We start from the raw sequence: 19116 nt of genomic DNA, 5'->3' as shown, positions 1-19116 counted from the left end.
ATTAAGAAAAATAAACATTTAATAGCACCTATTTAAAAAGGTTGTTATGTCTCGTAATTCAGCCATGGCTTTTGAAAAGGCAGGCAAAATAAATTAAAGCAAGTGTTGTCAAATAAATCCAAAGTTGCAAGTTTTCTTCATAAAAATAACAGGGCATGAAATGAGTGGATTTGTCTGAGATATTGAACAAGATGTCCCATTAAATCACAATTAATAATGTTAATATAGGAGGCTGGATAAATTACAAAATAGCTGGCTGACAGTTTTATTGAAGTTGTTAATGGAGCTGTAAAATGGGCTAGTCCTTATTCTTAAGGAGTGCCTCTTCTTTCCTAGCTCAATGGATTATACAATGAGTTTCTGTGTTTCCTGAGGCTGTAGATGATGCACATACTGGTGAAGCAGACACTCTGAATAATGCAAAACTAGGAAGAATTTAATTGCCTGATTAAATGGCTGCAATAAAACATCATGTGTCTTAATACAAGCAGAAATTGAGAAATAATCTTCCCACTGTGTACAGCATGGGTAAAACTGCCAACAGAACAATGTTATAAGACCCATTTCATGCAAGTTTCACATTCAAAAATGATGCGAGCACTGACAAATAAGTCTTATAATCAATGTTTACGCAGTGCAGTTGGTTTTGCTCATTAACATAGACAATGGACGTTAACTTGTAGTTACTTACCCAACTGAATTATATCCCAGACTAGGAGAAAGTGAATTCTTAATCCAAGGCATATAAACTGAAATTAGGCAATGACAATCAACAACAAGGTGGCAGTACCCTATTAATGAAGGTAATAAACATTAGAGCAGTTTGGAATAGCTGTTGTGGGAGGTTTCTCCATTACCATCTCAGAAAGTAATCTGAATTTTCTGAGAATCAAAGGTAAACTTGGCTTCTGTAAGGAATTTTATATCTTCTCTTATCATTCCAGGGGCTAGACATTCTGGGGGACTTCTTTTTGTTGCTATTGATTCTTAGGCCTTAGGCCAATAATACTGAACTTCTTCTATTTGATATATTCTCTGTAAATGTTCTAGATATTCCAAATGATGGAGAAAAATAAAAAGCTGACAAAAGAAAAGAAAACTCATCCTAAAATCAGCTTCTGTGAATTACTCTAGTAATCCCTTTTCTTAAAAAAAAAGATATATATTTGGCATTGCTCTTTTTTTATAGCGCTTGCAAATCTATTAAGATAAAGATTAAAGTTAAATCTAATGGTTTAAAACTACAGCCAGTCAAACTCTAATAGTCAGGATGGGCTTTTTCCACTGTCTGGTTATCTATTTCATTCAGTTTAGAGCCTCCTTCCTCAGAATATGATAGCGACGTAAAGGGTCCACTGTACAATCTACCAGACAAGGGGGAATATTTGTATCTGAGACCACTACAGCTCTTCTGCCCTATCCTCCATGCACAGGTATAGAAGCACCAATTACAGAAGCAGTGTAGCATTGTAAGGTAATATTCTGTCGCTTAGGTAAACTCCAAAATTCTTTGCTTGTAAATGTGGTAGTTTAAAAGCTGATGAGCAAACAGGTCAGGTGTCCATGTGTGGAGGGCAGAGGAGACAACAGCAAGAATAACCTTGTTAGCTGGCACAGGCAAACAACCCCGCTCATCAGACACCCGTTGATTCCTTGCTGGTGTGCTTTGCTCCCAGGGTCAGGGTCAATTGATTGCAGACCTTGGGGTCAAGGTGATATCATCTATTGCCACTCTAGGCTGATGGTATATTTCTTCAGAAAACAATAAAAAGACCTTTTCTGTTTCCATTCTCCTTCAGAGAATAAAAAATCTAGTAGCATCCAAACTTGTTCAAATTATCCCCAGGGAATTTTTCTTTTTACATTATATAGTTCTTAAATTTTCACTTTATATATTTCTGGAGATAGTAGGGTTGTACTTATTTTAACTAGATAATTTATGCTATTAACATATTTAATTTGGATCAGATAACTCCTACAAAACCAAAAGTCAACGCCACTGCAAATTTTTCAGTATATGTTCCAAATAGGCCAGACAGTACAAGCTTTTAAAGTATCAGCAAAAAAATTTTGTTTCAAATGCTTATTATTATTATTATTATTGTTATTATTATTATGCCAGGAAATACAACCAGGTGTACAAAGGATTGGATTTGTACCGCCCTTTAGTCTTTCAAATTATTTTTGAAAGAAAAAACTTAAGTCTCACTTTTCTCCATCTTTCAAGTGTGTATTAAAAGAACCTTCTCTTTTTTTGCCAGTTCTTTCTGAAATAAAAGTTGTCTCTGAGATGTTGTATTATTCAGATGAGAATTTCTAGTGTTAAATATCCTATCCAATTTCCAATTTTAATTTGAAATTACCTGTTCAAACCCAAGGACATTAATTATTTTCTTGTAAATTTGTTTTTCAGTATCAAGCATTCCAGATATCTTTGAGACCTGCGGCAGACACAAGCTAATATTCATTACAATTGTTGGGAATAATATTGAAGATTTTAAATCATAAAATGTTTGTATTTCCAGTCAAAGCCACAGTTCTTACTGGAATCAAATCATATAGCCCAAACATATGAATGACTCATAAAATTCTGTAACAATACTCTTCGTAGGCCAAACATTATATTAGACATATTCAATCAATTCTTGATTACTTAATGGAATTCAGAGTAATTTTTTCCCTACTGTGTTTGGAATGATAGCTCCTTAATTATGTACTTACCCTATCCTCTGCATTTTAAACAACTTCATAATTAAACATCTTCCTGGTATTCAACATCTCCTCTAGTAAGGAATATTTTCATCAAATCCATAATTAAAATCTTTTAAATACATATCCATATAAATAAATTGAATGAAGAGTCTCACAAAGACTTTAAAAGAAGAGAATTCCTCTTCATACAACTCCTGACTAAAGTCCAAAGTCATTAAGGAGGTGATACCTTCCTTCCAGAGATGTCCTATTTGAAAAGACAAACCAAGGTGGAAGACAGTTGTGGAGGGCTGGAGGGGTGTGAGCTTTCTATCATGCTGTAACTGGACCATGTCTTATGATCAGAATTTGTGGTGAGGAGGAGAGAGAAGGGAGATAACAGGATTAGTAATTAACTTCTAAATACCACCAGAATGAAACCGAAAGGAGGATGTAACACACACATACACACTCCTGATACTGCAGGGCTAAATATGTTGAGGAAGTAAATGCAGAAACAAGTAGCTCAGATCTTACTGAAAACCATGCAGCTGTGCATACATGTATGGCTATTTTAATTTTCAATGGTGATTTTCCATTATACCTTCTCAAGTTTGTACTAATTTCCTAATGCTTGATAGTGAAATTGTTTTTTTGGGTTTTTTTAGGACATAATTAGTAGCAAATTGCTTTAACAAAAAAGAATCTAAGCCAATTTCTTTAGTCATAAAAAAGTGTTCACTAAACAATTGTCTTCTGCCAGAAGATAAATCACGCTGAAAATTATTTGTGAGGAGATTTCATGTTTAACTACGGAGAAAGAATGAGTTTTAAAATGCATTTAGGAGTTAAAGTTCTGAGAAAACATCTTGCTGGAGACAAAAGCTACCACTGACTTGAACCTCATCATTTATGTAAATGAAGCCTGCAGGAGTTTCAGCATCACCCTCTGATGCCTTCTGTTTAATTCCCTTCAGCAGGAGATAAGTGCCTGGATACCCCGAGGACCTGAGTGTCAGCAACTTGTACAATCAGCCCCTGCTTCTGAATCTTTGATACTTATGAGGGCTGTCTCACAGTGGCATTTGTGCATCGAGTTTCTACTGATATCAGTGCATTTGGAAGCCTAGCTTTAAATAGGCTACAGTGTGGATGTATTTGTCTAGCTAAGCCAGTCATAAGGAGCTCCTATGGTGAGAAGTTGGACCTTCCTGATGCACCTCACATGAAAATTAAAACAAGAAACTCTTCAGTGCATCACATTCGGAGTTTACCTGGCAGTGAGTGAGGGAGTTTCCCTGTAGGTAGCTACTTAATTTGCTTTAGTGGTTAGGATTGCTCAGGAGGAGCAACTGTAGAAAGAATTGAATACCTTCACCTGTGGAGACTTTTCTCATCCTTTTCTCAGAGTAAAACTAAGCCTTTCATACCTGTGTGTTTGGTTTGATACCAGACTTTATTACCTTATTTGAATTATTATTTTGTTTTCCAAACAGCTGCATTTACTTCATATTTTTGGCATGCACCAGAGGAAAAGATAGGGTTAAAACTGAAAACCACTGTGTGAAAAGAGGAACATTGTAAAATTGGACTTGCTAGTTTGAAGTGCCAGTATATTTTTCTTCCTTTCCTTGGTGTGTTTATTCCAATAGTGATCTCAGCATATCATTCACTGCCACTGATCAGTATGTCTCTTTCTCAACAGTACACACATTTTTTATTCTGTGTATAGATACACAGAAGAGAAGTACAGGCAAAAAAACTGAGATAAGTGAATTTCTTTTCAGTTTTTCATTATGCCACTACTCTTTTCCTAGCTCGAACCATTGACAATCCACTGTTCATGACAGAAGTATGAGAATATCCTGCATTTTAGAAATCCAAATGAAAAGGTGCCTAAACAAATTGCATTTTGCCTGTCAAGATAGTTGGAAAATTTGCATGACACAAAGACAAAATTTGCAGGTATCAAGAAGTTCCAACAAAGGAACATATTTGTTCCCTCTTTTAACACTTGTACTGTGCAAGCACTTAAAGACAGTTGTTTTTAACCTTAATCTTTTTCATTCTTCATGTGGTCCAGTTTGCAGTAAACTGCTAGTTTTGTTTTCATTCATTGCATTCATGTTTTTTTAAAGTATTTTTATTTGTTGACAGAATTCTAGAATATTTCCATATATTTCTATTCAATTTGCAGACATATTATAGTTCTTATATCATACTCATACTCACACAGTTCTTAATGTTTTCTCTCCTGAGTGGGAACTTCAAACTTACTTTTGGGAAGGATTTTTTGGTTGTTTTTTGTTTGTTTGTTTGTTTATTTGTTTTTTGTTTTTTCCCCAACAAATCTGAGCAACACCTGTTACTCACAGGGAATAACAGCCCAGAGATGATATTTCCACATTGTGATATTTTTAAAAAAATATAAAAATTTTACAGAAAGTTGGTAAGGGTTTTTTTGCATCATTAACTTGGTTTTCAGCATTTATAGTTTCTGTTGTATTCCAAAGTACATCTTAGATGTCTTGAAAGTAAGAATCACAGAGAGAAATTTCTTCCATAACAGCAGAATTCCCAAACTTCATGTCAACCGTAGAGAGATAAAAGAAAGTGATGTTGGTCACTACAGTATCCATATTTTCTGGTGACAGTGACAAATCTGAGGTTCTTCTTGCTTATAATGGAAAGTGCTGGAAAAAATTCAGTTTCTCCAGTGTTGGTAGCATTGGTTCCACTTCAATCATTCCCTGGTTGTCGTCAGGATTTAGAGGATCCTAGCTGGTTTTACTTCAAATTTTTGCCTTTAGCTGCTTGCTCATATTGATGATCTTTCATTTCTCCATCAAATGGAAGATTCCAGAATAGAGAAAAACAACTTGTTTGCTGTCGACAAGACAAGCTATATGTTACCAATACCAGGTTTAGAATATGGACCAGAATGGATTATGCTAATGGAACCTGTTCGTTCTACCCTGCAGCTTGCCTTTATGCTCTTCCACTCACATCAGTTTTAGGTTATGCACAGTGAGTGATCTTAGCACTTATTTCTAGCACAATGTATATTCTTTGTCTTTCTGATACCTGAACTAGGATAATTTCTTGCAGATTACAAGGTTGCATCACATTTAGAAAGACCTTAGGTGAACAGGAAATGCTGTCCTAGGCAGCTGTTGGCAAAGTTATTGAAACAGAGAACAGAGGGGAATGCCATATGAACATTAAAATTAAATGGCTATAAGGAGGTTGAATCCTAACAAAAAAAAGGCTTTGTGTTCTTTTAACAGCACTTTGTAAAGATCACTGCCAGAGAGATGAGTAAGTGTAACTACCAGGAGTGCAGGTAGTCATGTCATAAAATCAAATAAAAGCTGATCGTATGGGACTGTAAGTAACTTGTTTCAGGTTTTTTGGTCAGCATCAACTGTCCTTAATATATTTTCCAAACTGAGATCAAATATTTTTAAGAGGTATTCCAGTTCCAATTAAAAAATTAAAAAACAAACAAACAAACAAACAAAAAATATATTTTTCTTCTACTATTAGAAAAGGTCAGTTACTGGACTCTCTGGACTAGCCAGACATGGTGGACTTTTCTCTATGTCTGGTTCTGAAGAGGTTAGAATGGAACACCTCCTCCCTTGTACACAGCATGGCAATTATTTTCCTCTAGTTTAAGAATACACTATGGTTTTAACTTAATGGCAATCACCTTGTGATGTATATCCCAGTAATGAAACCACTTCAAAATCATCATCATGGTTTCCAGGGTGATTATTTGCCCTTTAATTATGTGACCTGTTACTGGAGTGCTTTATTGGCATTACACATCCCATTGTGGTTACCTAAAAGGCTGCCCAATTTATTAATAGTTTTAATGGGAAAAAAATTCCTAAGTAATTGCAAAATGCTCTTAGCTATTTATCTTAGTGCTGTTAATGTAGCATTTACCCTAGTATTTTCTGAAACTAATTCTGTGTTGTTGGGGGTTTTTTTGATAATGATATAGTTAGAAAATAGATCTAGCACTTCTGCTTTTTAAAGGACAGTGAAGATGTTTATGTATTTTGATCCTTATGCATCATTTGCTCTGCCTGACCTTCACTTAGAGAAAGACATCACCTCTCTGGAGACTTTTGCTATTTCCAGAGCATGCCACGAGATGTCAGTGTTTAAGAATATTGCTTTTGTCACAACCTGCTATTAAAAGCCCTATTTAAGGTTCAATGGCTGGCAACAATTTTCTGTATTCTTGGATTAAAAATATAAACTGATTGATTCTCTCCCAAGTCGAAATGGAAAAGAAATATTTTTGTAAAAATAAATAAAATAACATACAAGGGATTTTAAAATAACTAAACAAAACAAAACAAAACACTCAGATGTCCCCCAGGAGCCACATTTTACTCCATTCCCCAAAAATGGCACCCTGAGCATATCTTTTTAGGCTTGGTCTGTAGTGAATATTTAGTCACTGATGGCGTTTTGGTTTGGTTTGGGTTAGTTTTTCAGTAGAAATCATAAACAGCACTGCAGCTCCTGGGTTTAGTGTAAGACAGAAGCTAAGCCAAGCCCAGGTCTGATGCTGCTTACCTCAAACAAGAACAGATTTGAAATCTGGAGGTGTAGAGCTGTTCAATTTATTTCCTTAAGCTGAAAACCCACAGTAATTATCGCCACAATACTTCAATTATCTGAATAGAAAAGTTTTGTGTCTTTGGGGTGTGAGGAAAAAAATACAGTGGGTGAATATGATCTTTCTAAGGCCTTGGTTAAAATTCAAATACATATTTTTTGCAGCAAATTGGCATTAAGTGTTTTTCCCTCAGGCTTTACTGGCCTCTGTCTGCAGCTCTAAACCAGTTCCATGAAGGTGAAAATACATTATGAAATGTCCAGTTCGAGAGTAATTTCCCAGGTAGGTATGCTATTAGTAAGTAGATAAAGTTGTCACACGAGTTGTAAAGAATCAGGAACGTTGACTAAGAGATGTTCTTACCAGACCAGAGGCACATTTTTTTTTTTTTTCCAATGGGAATATAAAATTCTTATTGTCCTCTAGCAACTGGAGTCTGTAAAACCAGATTACTATATATGGCATATGATATACATGGAAGGCATCCTGCAATATTTATGCAAAAAATAATGAAAAAATGGGCAATATTATCAAACACGAGTCTAATATGAGACTGATAAATCAAAAGCATTAAAGGCAATTTGCATTTAATAGTCTGCAAATAAAAGAAATATATTCAGTTAGAGCTAGCTCTGGTACCATCACCAAGGCAAAGACACACCAGCTTTTAACAGAGGTGGGTTTTTAATGCACATAATTTGGTATATATTCTCTTCCACTGCTCAAAAGGCTGAAAAATCCCAATTTTTTTTAAAAAAGAAGGTAAAATAATTTTTTTTTTCCTCTCGTACTGATGTAAGAACTCCAAGTCATGAGTCTAATGCCCTGGGTTTTGCACCATTTCTTCTTAAGAAATATCAACCACTATCTTCTGCAGAGTAGTCTCATTTGCAGTGCCCACTTAACACTACCCTTTCTCAGTGTAGATTTTTAAATGGCTCCTCTAAGAGGAAAGTGCTTGCCCAAAGTGCACAGGTTCTCACCCAGTCACCTCAAGTGAGGTGCTGCTCCTCTTGAACCAGGGTCTCACCTGCATTTTCTACAGTCATCTACCAGCTTCTGAATACACAATTTCACTTTCTTCCTTCTGAAATGGTAACTGAGTTGTGAGCACACAAGGAAGGAAAAGAAATAGTGAAAAGGAAAGGGATTATTGAAAATGCAATTTTTTTCAGATTGCATACTTTAATTTCAAAATACCTGCTTATCTTATGTCTCTTCAAGAAACTGTTCCATGAAAAAATGTTTTAAATTATTACATGTGTAGATATATATATATATACATATATATATATTTCTTTATCTAAGAAATTCACTAGCAAAGATGTCCTGTAAGGAAGCAAAATGTTTCAATATTCTACTTTCACAGGAAAGAAAACCATAATAAGAAGTTCAGAAGACTTTGAAGCACTCTGAAGTGCTGTGGTGGTTGATAATGAGCTCAGTTTACCTGCAGAAGTGTGTTCCAGCTCAGAGAGGAATATATGACCAATTCAGCTCATCTGCTTCTCACCATGATCTGCTGTTGATCTAACATACAAAAGAAAATTGGGTTGATATAGCCACCATTGTTTGGATTTTCATCAAAAGTCTTCTTATCCAAACATTATTAAAAAGGATTTTGACGTGTAGGTTAATTCTCTGAAGCAATCTCCCCACTTTGAGTACTTACCAACAGCTGGGGGTTTTCATGGCCTGTGTTTTCTGTCAAAACAGTCAATACAGCTTAGCACAAAATTGTGATGTCATACATGGCTTTACAATTTGACTATTTCAATCAAAAAACAGGAAGATATCACACTTGAGGGAAACCATGATTTTCACAAAGGCACTGCTACTATTACAGTATTAGAAGAGCAGTAAGGAAACAAGTAATTTCAACACGCACAGCTGACTTACACTTACAAAACCACACATGTAGCCATATGTATATACATTTATAACACTCTTTTTCTTGCACTAGATTGATTCTCACATGGATTTTGGACCATTTATATCAGATACCTCTTGATTTGTTAGAAATTTGTTTTCTGTAGAAGAAAAAATCTTAAAACACCTGAAAATACGAAGAATTTCTTCTTAGATTTTTTTTCTCACTTCCTCCTCTGCCCCACTTGCCTTTTTTCCTGTATTGCTATGATTGGACTCACTGTGGCAGAAAAGGATTATTCTGCAAACATACAATTTCCTGTGGTGCCCTAAGCAAGCAGTTTTCAGTGAACTGCTTCTGCCTTAAAGCTCAGAGGGGAAAGTTTCTTGGACCTGAAAGGCTCATGCATTGCTGTCATCCTTTGGAGGAGCACCATACACAGTAAGAGCCCCCATCTGACCTCTGTGGTAGCCGTGAAACCTCAGTGTGTTTTAGTTGAATGTCCTGAGGCTGTAAAATGCCCCTGGTGGACACTGGGTCCTCACCTCCGACCCACCATATGTGTATTGGGCAGTTTTGCCTAATGGCCATTGACCTGAAGTGCCAAACTCCAATGCACCATTTTGAAAATATTTTCCAATAAACAAATAGCAGTCTTCACCTGGACACATTAGCTGTAGGTGTGTCTGCTAAGTAGAGCAGCAGAATGAGACCCTGTGACTCCCAAATTAAGTTCCAGTCTCAGCATAATTCTGGCCTTAACACTGAATATTCATGATACTAAACCTTGATGGCTTCTTCCCATGGGACCTGGCTGCTGAATCTCAGCACATAGGCTGAAATGGAACAGGTTCAGAAGCAGGACTTACAGTATTTTTTCCACTTTGTACTGGATAATTTGTAATATCCATCGACTGCTTATACTTATGTCTGTGGAAGCAAAGCTGTGACCATTTTCCATGCAGGAGTTCAAAGTATTCTGTCCTGTTGCTACTGTGTTCTCATTAGTACTCTAATCGCCAAGCTATAAATATATATCTAAAATGTGAGTTTGCAACTTTTTGGTATATATTGGGAAAATAATTTTACAGCCAAGATAATGAGTCATAAAATACAGGAAAAAAATAATAATGCAATAGAACTTAGTTTTAAAAAATGAAGTATTTGTTGTTATTAAAATAAAAATAGCAAGTAAAAAATGCTAGAAGGGCGAAATGAGAAAACTGACAAAACTTAAATTAATTCTTTGTTCTGCATGCTTGAGCAAGTTTGCACATTCCTGTAGCTACTCTTGTGGCAGTCAAGGGAAACAGTAGTGCTCCCATAACCTGGAGAGAGCACTAACAAGGATGTTCACTCATTAGCAAGTGGTGATAGAAACAGTCACCTCTACAATTTTCTCACAGCATGGTGTTTTCTGTATTTGGTGGGAAAAAATTGTGTCTGAATTAAAAGTATTCATATTCCCCAGCTGTTTCATGTTTCAGGGACAGAAATTTGAATTCAGTTTTGATATAGATAAAGAACAAATGAAGTTGTGTTCTCTCCAAGATTTGCTGTTTTCTTATTTCAGTTGAGGAATGACTCAGTATCCTGTAATTAGATCATCTACAAATTATAGAATTTCATGTTGTAGATTGAGTACTATTTTATAATTAAAATACAAGTATTCAAAATATTTTCCTACCACATCTATATAGATCAAAGTCCAAAGGTTTGGTTTTTTGTTGTTTTCACAGATGAAATGAGCAATTGGCTACTCTAGTTCTAATACTACCCTTCAGGAGGATGCTTACTTACATCCCATGAGCTTTTCTTCTATATTTATCACTGAATTTGAGGATGATAATGACTTATTTGTAAAGGGGAGACTTAAAGAATGATCATGGAAATCATTGTTAAGAAATGCATATAATGAACATTAGGTACTCTCAGATATATAATAATACTTTGAGCAATAAATTAAATATGGTATCTTTATCAGCTTTCAAGCTTGAGAAGTATTGCTGTTACCAAGGTTCTCTGCCATATAACAACTTTCATTATAACTAAGTTTAAAAATCTGCTACCCTTCTATTACAAACTCTGTAAAGTTTTAAAACTCAGCTATAAAGTTTCAGAAATAGAGAAGTTAGTTCACAAGGTCACAGGTAGCAGGCATCTTTTTTCTAGGTTTTTTGAGAAAATAATTTATGAGCTTTTAATTTTAAAAGCACCAAGGTTGGCCTCCTGCTGCTGCAATCTAGTTTTAATGCTGACACAGAGGTACATCTTGGAGTGATGTAGGTTGAAAAAGCTGACAACAATGATAACGAGAATAAGAGTGTCTGTTCTTTTGGAATAGGAGCTCATATTCCCAACCTATTACTCTAGTTAGTGTTTTTGTTGCTGCTGCTGTTAATTGAGGCCAATAATGTGAGTATTATTTAACGTTTTGAGAGCAGAAGCTATGTGACAAATATTTGACATTGTAAATTGAATCCTCTGCATACAGAGTAATAACTCTACTCATTTGTGTTACTTTACTGTACTTAGGTGTGACTAATTTTAGAATCATGGGATCATCAAGGTTGGAAGAGACCTACAAGATCACCCAGCCCAACCACCCAGCCAGCACAGTCACTGTAATCCTAAACCACTAAATCACATCATCCAGAAACAGATACTGATGCCTCTTGAGCACCTCCAGGGATGGTGACTCCACCAGCTCTCTCGGCAAACTATTTAACTGCCTGACCATTTTGACAATGATTTTTTTTATTTTTTTTTTCCCTAATATCTAACCTGAATCTCCCCTGTCTCATCTCAAGGCCATGTCCTCTGGTCACCTCGCTGCAGGCATGGAAGAAGAGGAAAATGACCACCATCTCACTACAGCCTCCTTTCAGGTAGTCCCTCTTTTCTCCAGGTTAAACAACCCCAGGTCCCTCAGCCATTCCTTGTGTTTTCTAGACTTTTCACAAGCCTATTGACGTTTTGTGAAGAGCATGGCTTATTTCTATTTCTCTTCATGAGTATAAGCTTCATAATATTTCTGGAAAATATAAAGTGCAAATCTGACTGATGTGAGCTTTGGCATTGACATCAAGATATCTTCATTAGCTTAGAAGTGTGCAGCACAAAAAACAAAGCAACACAATAAACCAAAGCAACACTACACTGAGTGTTTCAGAATCCATAAGTGTTTCAGAATCCATAAGTGTTTCAGAGTCCATAAGTGATGGATTTCTTCACTCATCCTGGTGATGTTGCCTCCTGTTTGTACTAGAAATCTTCTGGACTGGAACTATAACTTAATCAGGATGCTGTGTATAACTGATGCACATCTTCCCTTATTGTTATGGATGTTCCCAAAAAGTCTCCAAAACAGGCTATTGGGCTTTCTAAAAAAACCCTTTTTAATATTGTTTTATCATTTTACTGCACTGATTCCTAGAAGGCTTCAACATACTTTTCCTCCCCAAAAGGATAAGGCTACACTACAGGCTGTGAGAAAGGGTAAGGGTACACTACAGGCTGTGGGAAACTGTTCAGGTAGACGAGGATGGAGGGTGGTGAAGACAGCAGTCATGTCAGATAGTTTTAATAAGCACGTTGGGGAGTTGATCTTTGAAGCCAGCTTTGAAAGAGTAGGCTATTGATAAGGCAAATCAGTGAAGGTATTAAGGAAGGGGCAACATGAATCTCAGAGGTTGTATCTCCTCAGTGCCAGCATACTTAATTCTAGTAAACAATTGTATGATGTCTTACAATCCATGTGTTTTGCCATGACAAGCTGTGATCAGATTCATTTTGTTTTATCTTTTGAAATAGATGTCAGTCAGAAAACTAAACTAATTTGGATTAGTAAATAAGCTTTTCAAAGTCATTTTGAGGATTACTGTCAGGATTATTCTTTTCTTTCAATAAGGTAAGCAGTCACATCCTGTTTGGAAATTGAGCCCAAATGCAGAAGACACCCATTCTATTGTGTCCTACACTAGAAATCAACTCTCTCTAACCTCCCCGAAATGCAAATTTCTAGGAATCAATCTGAGAGGACAGCGTGGCAAGAAACTCTTAAAACTTCTCTATCGATCATTTGTTACACTTTTATCTTTGCTACGTTTGTTTATATTTCCAATTACAGTTTTTTTGAGGAGGGAATGAAGATATTTTGTTATAGCTTGGAGTTGGTTTGAATTACAGATCTACTTCTATATTTACTAAACAGTTGCTTTACTAGGATAATAAATGAAATACTTTATTTTAAGGTATGTTTTATGTTTCATAACTCCAGGTACAGTAAAGATGAATTAATATTAGGGTGTGTGGGGATTTTTTTGTTTTGTTTTGTTTGTTTTTTTTTTGTTAAATTAAGATCTGTCTAACAATTTGGTACAAATCCAACGATAGAAAGACAATATTAATAATTTTTATCATTTGTTCTCTCAAAGCTTATTTGTAGATGACTATTTCTATATTTTCTGCTTCTATGGTGAAAAAGAAAGTGTTTTTAGAAGAATTGTTTTCCTTGAAAAAGCTATTAGAAGTTCACACAAGTACAGTCTGAATTATTGCCACCTTAAGAATATTGTTCTAAATTTGCTGGGTGACATCTGCTCTGTGGTAACTGCCTTGAGCTTGAGCTCTGTCAGAGACCTGGTTGCACAACCCTTCATGACAGATATGCAGACATCTTCAAACTGTTGTAACATACACACAAAAAGGCTAAATTGTGTTTTAGCACTACTTTGTTATGTTTTCAAAGTAATATTGCTGTATATCTTTGAACATTCAAATAAGCCTATTTCAGTTTAATGGGATATTTGCACTTTGTTCATTCCCTCATCAACTATGACTAAAGCACCAGAGAAATAAAAAGGCCAGAAACACACATGACATTTGGGGAGAGTAATTTTGCTTCTTTTGATTTTTAACATAAATTGAAAAGTTGCCTTGTCACATCTCAAACTCTACATCTACTGCCTCCTGGAAATTACTGAATAACAGAATAACAACATAAAGTGCTAATGAAACAGCAATAAGATTGTGCATGAACTGCCAAAACAAAGCTTAATGTAATCTTAAGATATCATGCTTTAAGTATTTCAAGGTTCATAAATTAAACATAACAAAAAAAATTAGAATCACTATTCCTAGATGAAATATGTAGATGTGACATCAGGATACAGTTTAGTGGTGAACATGTTGAGGCTAATTTAATGTTTTGACTCAGTAGTCTTAAAGGTCTTTTCCAGCTTAAAATGTTCTGAGTCTATGATTCTTCCAGATTTTCTTTCCTGGTATTTCACCAATAGTGGCAAATAAGAAAGAGACCTCTTAGGTTTTTTAAAATAGTGTTATTTTCCCCACAAATTTCAGTGAGATTTAATACCAGTCATAGCATTGTAAATATTATTTGAATGATTGAAAATAGTAGTCAGAAAAAAAAATCCTCTGAATTTCTTCATAGCCTTGCTGAATATTTCTTTTTCTTTACTTTTTAATAATATTTTCAGTTTTGGATTTCTTTTAAGACTGGTCAAGGCCAATTTCAATTGCTGTTTTTCTCTGAATTTTTTATTTTTTAGCATGGGTAATACCAAATAATCTCTTGTCAGAAACCTTTATAGTTTGCCTAAGTTTAGTTTATTAATTATGATAGTCTATTCCAGCAATATTTATGTGCACATGCTAAAGAAATTTTGAGCAATTCCTCAACTCTTCAAACAAATTGAAATTGTTGTTATCTCATTTTAGTTGAAATTCATTTAATTCACACTTCCAGTTTAAAGATAGAGAAAAAAATTCAGTTAAGGGATTTTAAAGACCTTGGCTAGGTTAAGAGTTTCTCCTTGTGACCTTACATGAGAGTTATTTAAGTGTGTTGTGCAATTTCCTTATCTTGTGTTCAGGTTGGTGTCATGTGCCGAGCAAGATTTGTCTCAAGTAAGGATAATGGCTCTCTCAGGAGAGGAAATGGTTGGTCCCTGTTTTCAACATGATTCATGTCAGATAGAGCAATTACAGAGACAACAATAAAGTTTTCATCTGAAGCAAGGAAGAGTTTTACTGTCCTTGGGAAAACACTCATTGTTTTCTAAAGCCTTTCTCTTTTCATATAAAAATCTACTAAAAAAAGTATCTAATAGGATTCAGAATCTTAGTCAAGTAAGAAGCTCTAAGTGAGCTGTACAGTTTCTCTCTTTCAGTCATAAGGCAGGTGTGTTCCTCTCCCCAGCAACTGACTTTGTCCTGTACCTCTATTCTCCACGAGTGGCTGTGCCTTGCCCCTCCAGTTTAGAAAAGCTGACACAATTACCATGTCAAACAAATCAGTATCTATATGTGCTTCTTTAACACTCTATACCAACTCTGATACAAGTGACCATGTGATGCAGGGATTAAAACATGATTCAAATTATCTCACTGTTGTTAGAGCATCTAAGAATATGCACACAGTTTCAAGGATTCATCTGGTATTCTGTGGCATTTCAGGTAGCGGTGAGCTAGATCCATATCTGTTTTGCATGGGTTACATCTATAAGAAAGATTCAGACTTTGTGAAGCTCAGCTTTTCTGGAGTAGTAGGAATATAACAGTTTCCTTTCTAGTAGCCTGTGGAGGAATTTACTATGAAATGTTTATGTGTGACAAAGGAGATAATAGTTTTTTAAAACTCTTATTATATACTGCCAGGGAAAATTTATCAGCCATCCTGCCCATAACTCATGTACCATACCTTAATCAGAAATACGAAATCAGAACTGGAACATGTAACTTTGTCCTTTGTTTAAGATCACCTAAATTTCTCAGCTATCCATATTTTGTGTCAATGTGTTCCTTATTTTCACAACGTAGCACTTGAATGGTTGCCCCACAAAATTAACAACTGAAAATCACAAGGTGAGTGAAGATTCAAATTTTTGATACATATTTTCTACAGAGATAGGATACACTTTAAAAAATACCACAATTTAAGAAATTACCATTTGAATGTTTCTTTGATGGAAAAAAAAAACAACATTATTCAGTTCAGTCTTCTGTATTTTGCATAATTCACTTTGACAAAAGAATGGTTTTCCTTTAGCTTACTCCTCTTGCTCAGAATCAGTGTCTAGAGTAGGCTGCCAAATTGTCACATTATTTTTAGTTTTTTAATCCTAAACTATTACTATGTTTAATATACATAGGAATAAAGACTGAAAGGAATTTCAGGGATCATTTAGCCCAATATTCTACATTTGAAGCCTTTTACGTCATAATATTTTTCATAAAATTTGTAAGCTTCATATAAAATGAGTTTCCTTTTTGCCCACCAAGCTTCCAACAGAAAGCTTTCCAGACCCCCTTTTCTCTGATAGTTCAATCTAAGTGTGTTCATGACCACTGAATATGCTTCTACTCTTCTGTCAGCTTTGTTTTTTGTCTTGAATAGGGTTTTTTTTTCCCTTCTCTGCAATTTGCCCTTGCTAATGTATTTATAGAAAACAATTATATCAATTCTCACAGTCTTTGTTTTACTGGGCTAAATCCGAATTCCTTTGTGCTCTCATAATCTCTTTTGATAAAAAACACTCTGTTGGTCACAAGTCATTATATAAATTTGCTTGCATTTTTTTCACATTCTAAAATGTGGAAAGGGTGTTTAGACCTGGGAGTTTTTAAAACTTCTCTCCTTTTTTTGAGAAATACCTGTTTGATAAGGTACATAACTTCATCTGTATTTTACACTTGGCTCAGAATCAAGAAAAGATTGTGATCTTTTTGCTTAGTTATTTTCAGTTTATGACAGGTAGATTATTACAGAAAATACCTTGATTAGTCCCTTCTGATTAGTTATCACTATCACAAAACTATATAATTTTTCAGAGAGTTTAAATACACAATGTACACTTCAACTAAAAAAAAAAAAAACACAAACAAAAAAAACCCCCAAAAAAGCAAAAAAACCCCAAAAACAAACAAACAAAAAAAAACAAAACAAAAAACCAACCAAACAAACAAAAAACCAAACCAAAAAAACAAACAAAAAAACCAACCCCAAGACAAACAAAAACCCCAAACTATTGTAATGATTTTATCCTAGATATTTCCAATTCTGTTTGAGTGGAATCCCATTTTTCCCTCTCTGTAGCTATGCCTGTGAGGGAATAGGAACCCTGGAGCCATGCACTCCACCCTAGGATGCCCCTCTCCTATTTTGGCCATGACCAAGGTTAGCAAAAGAGGAAAACTGCTTTTCTCAGCTCTGCTGCTACATCTGGCAGTTCCAATAAGCTCTGTTGAAGGGTCTTACTTGGGATCATGGAATCTAACAACTGAACACTGCCCTCAAATCCTCAAATCCCAGTCTGATCTCCATCTGCCTCTGACTAGACTATACCTGTCATCCTCACAACTTTTCTGTAGATGGTATTAAATTAAATTCTGCATAAGAAACTCTGTCCTTGTGTGCTTACATATATGTGTACCTGAATATGAAAAGCAACACAGGGCTTTTGGAACAATTACCTTTCAAACTTTCAGATTAAGTCATGCAGCATTTCAGTTGTCTTTTCACCTTCCTTTCCTCTCTACCTTAAAAGCAAAATACAAAATCTGTAAACCTGAATGCAGACCTTATTCCATACTTTAATTATCTTTCTGGGAATGTAGCTTGTAAGTGATGTTAAGCTTTTTGCCAGACTCTTGGAGATAAGTCATTGTTTAGCCATGAAGAAGGAGGCTTCCTTGTTGTCATGTACATGTTGAAAAAAATCTCCTGTTTATGGCTTAATGGTCTACTTTTAATCAGAAGAACAATTTAGGATGTCATGACTTTTACTTCTGCCTTTCAAATTTGAGATTTTGAAGTGGATTCTTTGAAACTTAAGTTACCGAAGAAAATTCTACTGACATGACTACACATTGCCTTACCTTAGTTTATTCAATTTGTTGAACTGCACCACTGCTTACATCTACACTTGTTCTTATTTTGGTTTGATTTAGCTGAAAGTGACTTACTCTAGATTTAAATTTAAAATTTAAATCTTGATTGAAACCATAACAATTCACTGTATCACTTAAGAAAAAGGTAATTTAGTGTAAATCAGTTGGAGTCAGTAACTGGAGCAATATAATCCTTATGTTTAGTTTGCTATAATATCACTGATTAGAAGAGACACACCAGCATTTAACCTAATAACATACTCCTTTACCAATTCCTATGATTTTGGGGGGCAGAGAGACTAAAAGCCGTGAAAGTTTCACAAAGCTATGGTGCACTGGGAATAGTTCAAAATAGAGTCCAAAAGTGGTGACCAAAGTGCAGAACAAAAAGCAGAAGAGCAAAAGTTGTCTGTAGCTGACAATTTCTTTGAACTCTCCCCACCGTAAAAGAGACTTAAAAGGAGAGTGCACACCTCAAGAATTGCTATATGATTCTTGCAACTGAACCCTTACAAAAAATGCCACAGCCAACAGTCATTTATTTAATCCTGTGCTCATTGCTCATTACTGACGAGATTGATGGGTAAATTGCAGCTATTTTGCTCCTGTGTTTGCTCATCAGCTAGTAAGAAGAGCAGATAGTTGATGGACAGCATTCAGGCAACTAATCCATAAAGTGAGAGCATAGGTGATTTAAGAAACGACACCTGTAAATAAAAGAGGTGTTTTGTGCCAAGATGAGGTGTGTGTTTTGCCAGGTTTGGATACAGTAACTTTTTCTTGGGTAGATGGGCATTGATCCACTTTGAATCATAGTGACAAGTTCCACCAGTGCCGGTACAGCTGGCAGATCTGCTAACATAGGAGAAATCTTTTTTCTGAGAAGGTCACTTAGTGGTTTCTGTGTCAAAAGAGCAAAGCCACTGTTGGGAATAATAAAAAGACCATTATGTGGCAGAGCTCTGCAAGCTTCAAAAGGGTTTGAAGTCTCATATTAAGGAAGCCT

Source organism: Cinclus cinclus, chromosome 1 (genome assembly GCF_963662255.1).
Source record: "Cinclus cinclus chromosome 1, bCinCin1.1, whole genome shotgun sequence".
NCBI lineage: Eukaryota > Metazoa > Chordata > Aves > Passeriformes > Cinclidae > Cinclus > Cinclus cinclus.
The sequence above is the reverse complement of the archived record's forward strand: the minus strand, read 5'-3'. Positions refer to the sequence as shown.